A 12,859-nucleotide genomic window follows, 5' to 3' on the forward strand; every position below is an offset into this window, starting at 1 on the left:
ATATTCCAACAGGTCAGATGATTAGAGCTTCCAGGCTAACCACTGACCATGACAGTTTCTTAAAAGCTATTGATGAAATTGTCAAAATATTTTTAAATATAAGTAATGTTCTGAATTTCTTAGAACATACTAATCAGCAAATTAAAAAGAAAAACATGAGTCCCCACCCATTTTGGAAGGGGACATGACAGTAAAAAGAGCTAGTGACACTGCTAAGAAATTTACTAAAAGCTTAATTTTACGAATGACTGTTGATGACAGGGACATAAAAGAAATTATTGGTCAGAATTGGAGAATTTGCAATGGTAATCCTGATTTATAGAGGGCTGTTAGAACATCTCCTAGTTTTGTGTGTAAGAGATTTAAGTCTATTAAGCAGTACCTTGAAGAAAATTATACAAAATACGTTTTATCTTGCACTGTGAAATATTACAGCATGCATAAATGTGGATTTTGTAATGTGCACAATTTTATTTATGAGAGTCTATCAGTAAGCCTTTTACATATGAAAAGATGTATTAGAATTAATTTCTACTATGATTATATAACTCAGTGGGTTTGGTTTACATTGCCATTTGCTCCCACTGTGAAGCATTTTATATTGGCATGACCACTAAGAAACTGTCCACCAGGACCAAGGAACACTTGTGTGCTATTAGGTCTAAGGACAACAATAATGCACTGTATAAGCATATTTTGACCTTTTCTTGTTTCAAGAAATTTTATTTTTCTGTGTTAGGACATGTTGCTGAAGACTATAGAGGGGGTGATTTAAAACAAAATTTGCTAAATTAAGAAAGTTTATGGTAACTAAAAATGCAAGCTGATAAACATCCTGGACTTGATACTATATGTATTAATAATTTTTTTGTAAATGTGACTGTTTCTTTAAACAAATGTTGGCTTTTTAATTTTAATTAATTGGTTAATGAGACTGTTACTGTTTGAATTTTTTATATAAACTGACATTTTTAAGTATGGTTTTATTCCAAAGAATTCCTCCTAGATGACAGCGCTGAAATAATACCAGGTGTGTTTTTAATCATCGTTTTTCTTTGTTTGCTTACCAGTGGATGATTTTTATTTTTTAACTGTGAATGGTTAGTGGTTGGGAGAAGGAAAACACAACAGCATTGCAGACTGTCTTACATCCACTGGGTGTGTCGGGTTAGATCTACAAAGTGTTAGATGTAAGGTTGTAAATGTAAGTAAGCAGCACATGAGTCACAGGTTGTGTTCAGTAACATCCAACCTACCCTGCATTTGTTGGCAACTGCATATGATATTATTTTCACTTAATATCCTCAGACATTTTAAAGCCAATAATATAAATTACTTACATACTGCATGTCTCAGGTTACTGCTCAGATAAATGAAGAATGACCAACAAACATAGAAATGTAAGACAGAGCTGTATGTTTGCAGGCAATAATCATGACAGGTTGTGTGATCACTAGGTGCACTACATCCAAAACTAATTAATGTGCAGTAACACTTATATGGTTTGATATCACTGTAGATGCTGTTGCAGTTGGTTGTGTGCAAGCTGAGTTCAGTTATTTGCTGCAAAGCTGTTTTTGAGGCAAAAAGGGAAAAGGCACACATCCTGTGTTCTGAAGATGCATTGGAGTGAGAGTTCAAATCCAGACCTATGTAGAAATATCTCATGTTTACTAACATTTTCTAGTGTGTATGTCATAGACTGCTTTTCCTCATTTCAACTAACCCTCCCTTTTCTTTTTCTTTTCCTTTTTTTTTTGAAGCAACTGCTTATGGTATGCTCCACTTAGTGCAAACAGAGGAACTGGAGAAAAATGAATGTCAGGTTTGACTTTGCTTATCTCATTTGCATGAAGTGTGGCACTGAGCAAACTGGACAACTAGCCAGACAGGACCCAGACAGCAAAAAATAGAAACTGGATACATTCAATTAATACTACTGGGCAATGAGCAAACCCACTATGTGATGTTGCATGGTGGTTAACAGTGAGACCTTAAGAATGATTAGTGAAATAGGGAATGTCATGTAACCTGGTTCAAGGCCTCAGAGAGTACCCTAGCCTTGCAAGGCTACAATGCCTTCCACATCTCCAGACCACAAAATGAATGTGTGAGAACCAAAGGAGGAGGTGTTTATATCTATATTACAGATAAATTCACCTCCTGTCTAGTTAGACTGGACAATATCGCTCAAATCCACTGTTCACCTCACTACAAAAATGTACATATTAAGATGTAATACAGCTGTTTACTGTCCATTCTCTGTGTATGACATGAAATTAGATGCAAAAACATTACAGACTGAGGGCCCTATTTATCAATATGTCACATATTTACAATACATCCATATGTTGCCACCCCCAAGCACTGCAACCCTGGTGTCTCAGTACTCTTTCCAAACATATATCAACCACAGTACAAAATGTAATACCGAATGTTGTGTGCCATGCAAAACACATCAATCTGGTAACATGCAGAACTACAACTATTGACCCATATGGCTAACCAGACTTATCTACAAGGCTAGCAAAGGAATCAGCATACACCATATCCACAGAGACATAGGTAACCTTCAACACACTTGACCCCTACCAATGTTGTTTTTGTCAAGGATAGATCTTGCTCACTGAACCTTTTGGTCTTCTTGGATATTGACCCTGTAGACCTGGATGAGGGATAACAGGGTAAACCACCTATGTTGACTTATCCAAGGCCTTTGACACCATGCCTCTATTCATGTGTCATAGTGAAGATCTCCTGTGTGGGAATTTAGCCATAAACTAGTACAGGGATAGGTAACTGGCTCACTGACATAACACATACTCTCAAAGTTTGGGACTGCACCGCTACCAGTAACCAGTTACCATTAGAATACAGCAAGGATCTCTGCTGGGCCCTCAACTGTTTGCAAACTACTTCCCTGAAGTGCAGACAGTGGTTGATGTAATATGGTTTACCAAGTTTTCAGATGACTGGTAACTGGATGCACTAATATAGAGCCCTCAATGATGGTAACGTATTACAGAAGGGGCTGCCACACACATGATTGGTGCTAAATTTGCAAACATAACCTTAAAGCATACAATGGTTCATTGTCCCCTTTGGCAATGAAGTACCCCTACTAATTATACTATACATAGCACCTGTCTAAGCTCAAACACAGTGCTGTGAGACTTGGGAACACGTGTTGATAGCAATCTACACATGCATCACTATGTGTCCATAGTGGTGCCACACAGATTCTGCACTGCCCACATTATACATATGGACATCACATTCAAGATCAGGGTGATCATACCTCTGCTGTACTCTACCCTTATCAGACCACTAATTGAGTACACTGCTCCCTTCTGTCTGAACTTTATCAGACACCTGCAGCAATTGAAGATAGCACAGGGTTGTACCTGTGAGACTCCAGGGGCTCCACATGTGACATACATGGAAAGACTGAAAGACCTGTCAGTGTACTCACTATCGTGCAGTCTGCTGGGAGGTGACCTATGCCTGCCCTACAGAACAGTCTCAGATCCTGCTCTACTGGAAATGCTGGACATCTGCAAATCAAATGGGATAAATATAACTTGGCCTGGGGTTCTCAATTTGGCCTGTGACATAAACAGAACATGCTGGAGAGTCATATATGTCCCCCAGTGACTCACACTTTTCTGTAATAGGCCCCCACTGCATGAGAATCAATGCTCCTCAATGGCCCTGTTCAAGTGCAACCTCAACTACTGGTTGGGTGATTGTAAACTCACCTCTGGGGTGGCACCTATGTCCCTCATGAACAGAGACAGTTGGTGCTGCTCACAAAATTACTCTGATTGAGAGGGTGGCCTAATGATCAAGGTGTTTGCCTTACAAACACAAGGTGCAGGGTTTGAGTCTCACAAGGGATAATTGTCTAGGCTTAAAATGGCTTGCAAGGGCAGTTAGCTTAGTACTAACCTATGAACCTATGAATCTATGATAACAATGACCCTCCAAATATGCTCAATAAGGGTACTTGTGTTTTTATACAACTAGACTTCTAAACACTGTAGGGCCATTAGGCTAATAGCCTCCTATGAACATATGAAGCTGGGACCCTATGCAGGTCTCACAACATTTTGTCTCCCACGTGACCTTCTGATGTCATCTACTATAAGTTCACCTGCAGTCTTGTAAAAGTCAGACTTGTGCCATGGCACTTGCATAAAGTACTGAGTTCTGTAGTCCGTGTACTTAGATAGGTAGGGATTCTGTTCTCACTCCAGTCAAGTGTGTGTGTGTGTGTGTGTGTGTGTGTGTGTGTGTGTGTGTGTGTGTGTGTGTGTGTTTAGCCAAAAGAGCAGAAGTGTGTATCCTGCAGTTACAGCTCCAGTCCCATGAATTGACAGTATTTTGATACTTGCACATGTCTACACATCCATTTTATGCAGGCCTCCCAACTTCTTTTCTCCAACATGCACTTCTGATGTCATCCACTATAAGTTGTCCTACAGCTGTGCAAAAGTCAGACTTGTGCCGTGGGGTTTGTGTAAAGTACTGACTTCCATAGTCTATTTATTTAGATAGGTAGGAGTTCTGTTCTCACTCCAATCAAGTGTGCATGTGTGTGTGTGTATGTCTAGCTAGAAGAGCAGAAGTATGTATACTCCAATTACAGCTCCATTCCCATGACTTGACAGTATTTCGATACTTGCACATTCCTACACATCCATTTCATGCAGGTCTTGCAACTTCTCTCCAACATGCACTGCTGCTATCATCCACTATAAGTTGGCTTGCAGCCTTGTAAAAGTTAGACTTGGGTCATGAAGCTTGTGTAAAATAGTGTTTTCTATAGTCTGTGTACTTAGATAGGTATGGGTTTTATTCTCACTGCAGTCAACTGTGTATAAACTGCTGCTTGACATTACAGAGGACATTTTACACCAGCTTGTGGGACACTGTTATATTCTCCTCAACAGACACTTATGTCATCAGTTACATCAGATTTTTAGATATTCAGCGCTCCCACCAGAGCAGGGCCAGAGACTGGCCTGGAGGCCAGGCAGAAGTCACCTCATCCTATACAATAAAGATTACAGTGACATGACTTTTAATTTATCCAAATACATCATAGCATGGCTTGTAGGACCTGTGTTATGTTGCTGAGAAAGCCCTGTGATTTCTCCAGCTGCTACATGTGCCTGGTGATGTACATGTAAAAGATAGCATTATACTCTATTGGTGTTGTGATGAAGTTCAACTACAGTGGCTGTCATACAATCCTAAGATCTCAATATGATGGCATGACTCATGATGTGCACAACATAGGCTTTCAATACCAGTGTGGATACTTGATGGTCAATATTCAGATTGCTATCTACATGTGTTCCCAATGCTTGCATCACTAGACTTCTGCATAGCAAGACTGTTGTCAATGCTCTGATTAACATTGAATTCAACTTTTCAGATGGACAACATTACAAACATAAATTTTTGCGCATTCATTTGTGTGTGCTACCTCCTTATCACCATTGGTGAACTCAGTGCTTGCACACAATATGCAAGAATCATCAAATGTGGTAAGCCAAAGGCCATATATTTTAGCCTGAACTGTTGAGAAATAGTTCAAACACTGAAGGGCCAAGCACAGATCCATGAGGTTTGCCAGTGGTGACAGCTCTATTATTACAGGTTAAATAACCAACTTTCACATGATGTGTTTTGTCCAAACAAGGTGACGAAAAAGGTCCACAGTAAGCAGCTTCATTCTTTATTGTTCTGATGAAGTCCGGATATACACCGCATGAAAGCACTTAACTTGTCTTTTAATAAAATGGATTGTTAGAGTGATGCTTCTTACTTTGGACCTTTTTTGTCACCTTGTTTGGACTGGTTTAGTTCTTATGTGGTTCTTGTTTTCTTATTGATGGGTTCTATAACTGAGCCAGTTGGTTACCCATCAACTGATATAAGGGTTAATTCCCAGCTTGGAGGTTTATTTCGGTGATACCTGCATGGGTGATTGTGTCAAAACCTAGGTCAGATCACAATAGGCAGTATGCACTGTCTTACCTACTTCCAGGCCTATTACATGGAATCAGTGGGCTGTGACAACATCACATGTCACCTATGGCATAAGTCAGGACATACACCTTCCTGGAACTGTTGAATACACAGTTCAGTGCACCCTCACCATGGCTTATGTTTCCATACAAGGGCATACATCAACATGCATCCACCTAAGTTGGGTGGACAGCACCTGATGCATGTATGTATAGGGATATCCTGACTCCCCTCAACTGTGAGGTACACCTGCATGTCATCATGGATCTCGTCTACATGTATACTAGCAATACTCCAGGTGTGTGCAACACTCCTGTGTGAGTTGTTAATGCTACATCAAGTTTGTTACATCTGATAGATATCTTCAAAGAGGTCATCGAGGGCATGCATGATGACAACAGTATCATCTTGTGGAACTTGACCAGGTCAAGGCATTGGACACAAATCTACACTGAGGTATTCAATCAACACTGTCATATCTGGCCATAAACAGCTGTATCACCAAATGGGTAGACTAGTGTATGACATACTGTATGTGGCATCTCACTATGTTGAAATTTGTGACGTGGTCTACATCTCAGATCCAGTGATCAGGTCTGTACATTAGGGCTCTCTTCTAGGCCCTTTCCTGCCCAATAGTTAAGTGATGGACATCACAGATGACATACACATGCTGTGTCCAAACAGCTGCCTGAGTGACTACAGACTATGGGCAATCATTGACTCCAACTGTGATATTAGTATAATACTGACAGTATCAACACATACCAAAAACTGCTGACATAGCCATGACAACACCTGCATTGACAAGAAACATGGACAATTTGTTGACTCAGTAAACAAACACAACACCCAAGTATAATGTGGACATCACACCCTTTAATCAGAGTAATACTGTAGGTTTGTGGCCCATGTCCTGGGGTAGATGGTAAGTGGTACATCCAGCAGCATGTGGTCACAGTACCGACTAAACCCTTGAGTGTAAGAAAAGTACTGGGTATGTAAAGGAAATGCAAATCAGAGGCCATAATACCTTCATGGTTCCCAGTCTTCATCACATCAATAACTGTGTGCACCCTTCTTCATGTACCTCCCTACACATCTTCCAGTGATGAGTAACTGGAGTGTACCACCTTTGTCACAGTGTGGTGTCACACAGCTTACTGGCCATACCTAGGTATTCTTTCTGTGGAATATACATGACTGTCTGATGGTGCAGAACACCAATCAAGTTATTACACCAGACGCGTGTGTGCTACCTGTTCTGCTTGAGCTCACACTACATACATAGATGTTTGACAACATTAATGTCATGTCTATCATTTGTGTCAGTGTGGATTATGCCCTATATGTATATGACATGCACACAGGGCATAGTGCTACTCCTAACACCTCCTGGAGTGATAACAGAACCCCCTACCTATCTAAATAAATAGACCCCTACCTATCTAAATAAATGTCACAGATATTACAGTGTCAGGGCAGTGTGCATGGTTACCTTATACAGTGTGGATGTATCATAATAGTTGTTCAAGTGTGTGTGTGCAGGCTCACCTCTTACAACTTCACATTGCATATGTTATGTCAGAGGCATGCGATTAGTGGTGGTATTATTCTGATATTGTCTATGAATGTGGTTGATTCTTGTAATGTTTTCCATTATCCTTTACCTGTGGCCACCTTGCTGGCAGCATCTGCTGAGAGTACACTCATATTCAGGCATATCAGTTTGCACAGCTTCACAATATGCACCCTACCCCAAGTGTGTGTCAGATCCCTGATAGATGTCCTCTGCATTCTTCATGTAAGAATGCTTATCTCACATAGACATTCTCCCCTTTGTTATGTCACTTTGTGTGACAGTCACAGACAACACATTTTCATTGTACAGTCTGTACTGTACCATATAGATATGTGCTTGGTATTGTTGCTACAACCATCTTTCATTGAAATGCCCTCTTCTCCTGTACATGAGGGAGTTTCACTTGTCCTCTTTCCCTGTGTTCATTCCTACAATTTATCTATGTGTTCCTATCCAACACACACACTTTCCCTGAGTGATCATTTTACATGACAATTGTTATGAATAATATCAGCAAAGGAAGCACTTCTTCAAGGAATGAATAAATGTTTTTAAATAGGGGTTATCCTGAGATTTTGATTGATTCCTTAAGTAATGAAGTCATCCTTAAGGGAGAGAAACTCCTTTACTGGACATCCATTCTTTGGTTAGCCTTCCACCTGTCTAAGTTGAAAATGTAGTTGAGAATGAACCACCGACACCTGTACCCTCAACAAAGTATAAAGATCCAGATACATCTCGCTCATTTATTACTATATTTAGTTCTGACAGTGCTTCCATTGCTAATATTATTCATAAGAATTGGCAATTGATTGCCACTAATAAAGACATATGTGAAAAACTTGGTGCCTGTCCTAAAATTATCTATAAATGTGGCATGAATTTTAAAGGCGTATTTGATAATATGTCTGGAAAAGTAAAAAAATCACATGGCAAGATGGCTAGCTGTGGTTGCTGTTCCCTATGTAAACATACATTGCGTTGTGATGGCTTAAAAGTTGGGAATAGGAACATCAAAATATCCAGCAGGTTTAATTATCATATGAATGGGGTTGTATACATCCATTGCCTCATGCCACTAATGCTGTGCATATTATATCGGGAAAACAACGTAAAATAAAGCAATGAATTTATGAATATATTTACAATATCCATAAGGCAAGCTCTACAAATGCTTTGTACACATATTTCAAGTTTCCAAGGGCATGGGTTTAAGTTTGCAGTACTGGAACGAGTTACCCCACTCCTAGGGGAAGCCCATGGAGTATCCTTTTAGAACAACGTGAGATCTGGTGGGAAATATTCCTCAGTTCTACTGTATGTATTGTACCTTTAAAAAGCATTGCATTTCTAAGACCTGAACATGCATACATAAATAGCAGGCATGTGCTAGCTTCACTGCCATTTTGTGAGTACAGCCAGAGTGTGAACATCTAAGCATGAGACTACTAGTTTTTATATAAGTTTATGTTTGTATATAATAAATCTGCTTAAACAGAACCCACAATGTTCGCCTACTTCATCCTGACTAGACGAGTGACATGGTGTCAGAACTGGGATTCTAGAGACTGCTATTCAAAGCCATGAGGTGCAGAGTTAACAGTGAAGGCAAACTAAGTAAACCAAATGCAAAAAAGGGCAGAAATGAATTAAAGGTAATCAAAACTTGCACAAACAATTTCTTTTATACGATAAAATGGAGCATTTCAAGGGCACAAAACATATTACTAAGCAAACAAATAGCAAGAAAATATTTATTAAGCAAATGAGAAGCATGAAAAAGTTTATTAATTAAATGAAATGTTTGAAATTAAGATATTTGATAAAACAAGCATCAGAAAAACACATAAAGGGTTCAGAATTACCTCAGAATTGCAAGACGAGCATGTTTAAAGTAAAACAAGCATGTTTAGAGTTAAAAGTCAGAAGAAAATATAATGGACATGAAAAGAGATTAAATGAGCAAAACGAATATAATAAAGGGGCAAAAAGTGCACATTAAGTATAAATAAAGCAATGTGATTGCATGTTTTTTGGCAAATTACTGTGTTTTGGCATAAACTACTACTTCACATTGATTAGTGCTCTGAATAGTATAACTTGAGTTATTCAAAGTATCTCAAAGTGTGCAAAAGTGCTTACAGTGTGTTTCTTACTGTGCATTTATTCCAAAGAGTTTGTTGTGTGCAAAGTGCCACTATTTCATAAAGTACAGTCAAATACAGCCATTTTGAAAAGTTTCCTGTGCTGGGTGTATATATTCACAGAGTGCCACATTACAGTGTTTCTTGTACTATACAGAGCTGTTTAACCAAGTACCGCCATTTTGGAGAAATGTGCTATGTACTGTTTATTCGCACACCACGCCATCCTCCACTCGCTCGCACCCAAATACACATCACACATACACTAACACCAACAACTCCAACACTCACACTCACAATTACACCTTCCTACCCTTACCCACACATACAATGTTACAAAAGCACACATAAACACTCACTCACCTGCAATCTTAGGCACCATAACACTACACGTGATGTACCGGAAATGCATAAGCGCAGATTTGAGATATTTGAATTCACTCTTATGCACTTTCGGCATTCTGGTTTTTGCCTTCATGGTCTCGAGTTACTGAAATTCGGGATTTCAGTAATTCGAGATTATGAAGTGTAACTGTGCGTGTGTGTGTGTGTGTGTGTGTGTGTGTGTGTGTGTGTGTGTGTGTGTGTGTGTGTTCATGCTTACTGGCAAAAGTCTTCACTACTATGGCAGAAGGTTTCCTTAAACTGTTACCACTTGTATTTGATCAGAATATTGCAGAGAATTGGAGAATATTTCAACAAGAGTACAACATATTCATACAAGCAGCTTATTCTGATAAAGATGCATGCACCAGAGCATTCATTTTGCTAAATCTAGCAGGTTCAGAGGCCACAGAAAGACAGCGTTTATTTGTATATGCATCATCAGTGTGTGAAGGTGAAGGGACAAATCATCATAATATTGAACAGGCTGAATCAAGGGAAGACCTCGAGTGTTTGAAGCACTAATTTAAAGAAATTTGCAACCCCAAGACCAATGTTATATTAAAGAGGCATTTGTTTTACACAAGTGATCAAAAGCAAGGAGAAACTTTTGGAGCTTATATTACTGACCTGAGAAACAAAGCTTAAATGTGTAAGTTTGGCGATTTGAAAGATGAGTTAATAAAGGACAGGCTCATGTGTGGTATCAATAATGCTGCTGCTGTGAGAAAGATTTTGCTTCATGACAGTGATTTAATGTTGAGCAAAGCTATTGAGATTTGTCAAATTCATGAAGTTACAGAAAAGCACATAAATATGCTTGCAAATGATAAGAGCATGGTTATGGCAGGCTCCAGATCAAACCTAGACAGCATGTAACGTGTCAGGCAGAAACAGGCCTATGCATGTGGCAGTTATAGCCCCTGTAAGTGTGGCAAGGAAAACCTGCAATCTTCCAGCAAGTTCTAAGACTAGTTCAGTTAAAGGAGCATGTTCAGTGCAGTATAAGGGTGAATCAGCAAAACCCAAATCAAGCTTTATTGTTAATTGTCACAATTGTAGTACCAACCATGAGTCTAAAAGAGAAAAGTGCTCAGCATCTGGTCAATGATGCTGTAAATGTAAGAAATGGAACCGTTTTCAAAAATTTTGTAAATCAAGTAAGCCTCACACTGTTATAAAGAAGGGTCATTCAAAAATGCAAACTGATCAAGTTGAACTGCAACAGTCTGCTTTCTATGTAGCTGGTGTATCAGTGATTGGTGAAAAGACTGATGCAGTAGATTTATTGGCAAAGAATGAAATATTGTGTACTGTCCAAATCATTGGTAAATATACAGAACACAAAGTAGACTCTGGTTCAAAGTGTAATGTTATGTCGGCAGACACATTTCTTAAGGTAAGAACTGGTGAACAACTAAATATGACCAGTGATGCGAAACTTGTTGCTTGTGGAGGTGAAGAAATTGAAGCCAAAGGCTCAGTAGTACTTTCATGTTATGTGGCCAAGAACAGTTATAGCTTATTATTCTATATAGTTCGAAGACCTGTGCAATCATTACTGGGTCTCATGGACAGTTTGAGAATGAATCTGCTTTCTTTTACTAAAGAAGTTCATCAAATAAACGGAAACTTCATTTAGAATTTATGTTCAAGCAATTGTATATTTGTTGTATAATATCTTTTTTAATTGTTTCTCAATATTCTAACCACTGTATGCTGCATCATTTGTAAAACTCTGGATATTATTCCGTTTATATGTTCTATGCTCCTTGTACAAAACAGCTATGTTTATATAATTTTTTATTATTTTTAACAATTATTTTGCTATGTATCTGGAGCTTTTCTCCCTGGGCCTCCAGTGAAAATGGTCATCTTGTGTACAGTCAGACTAACCCAGTAAACAAATGGAAAATAGATAATAAATAAATAAATAAGCACATGTCCCTATTTTTTGAGTATGCTGATGTTTTCAATGACAAGTTGGACAAACTTCCAGGTGTGTATGAAACTTCGAGGTGTGTATGCCATGAAGTTAGACCCAGAGATCAGTCCAGTAGTCAGACCTGCAAGAAAAGTTCAGATAGCTATGCAGCATAAAGTCAAAGCTCAGCTGGACAAAATGGTGCAGCAAGGTGTAATTTGCCAGTTGCAGAACCTACTGAATGGGTGTCTTATATGGTAGCAGCTGACAAAAAAGGCTCAGACAAAATGAGAATATGCATTGACCCAAGAGATTTGAACAAAGCATTGAAAAGACTGCATAATCCCATGCATACAGTTGAAGAAGTTTCAGCTCCAATACCAAATTCCACTGTTTTTTTTCTGTCTTAGATGCAAAGAGGAAATTTTGGCAAGTGATGCTCGATTGCAAATCTTCATTACTGACTACATTCATTACCCCATTTGGAAGATACAGATTTCTTAGAATGCCATTTGGAATAAATTCTGTGAGTGAAGTTTTTCAGTGTGCAGTGGAGCAAATTTTTTCAGGTGATACTTGTGCCATAATAGTAGATGATTTGTTAGTCACAGCCAATGATGAAGCAGAGCATAACAAAAATCTTAAGAGAGTTCTAGACAGAGCACGTGAAGTGAACTTAAAGCTTAACCCTCTAAAGTGCAATTTCAGACTACCAGAAGTTACATATGTAGGTCATTTATTTACTAGCAGTGGCTTGAGACCAGACCCGTCCAAGCAAGCAGCCATTCT

This window comes from Protopterus annectens, chromosome 3.part1 (genome assembly GCF_019279795.1).
Source record: "Protopterus annectens isolate FY-2018-M chromosome 3.part1, PAN1.0, whole genome shotgun sequence".
In the NCBI taxonomy this organism is placed as follows: Eukaryota; Metazoa; Chordata; order Ceratodontiformes; family Protopteridae; genus Protopterus; species Protopterus annectens.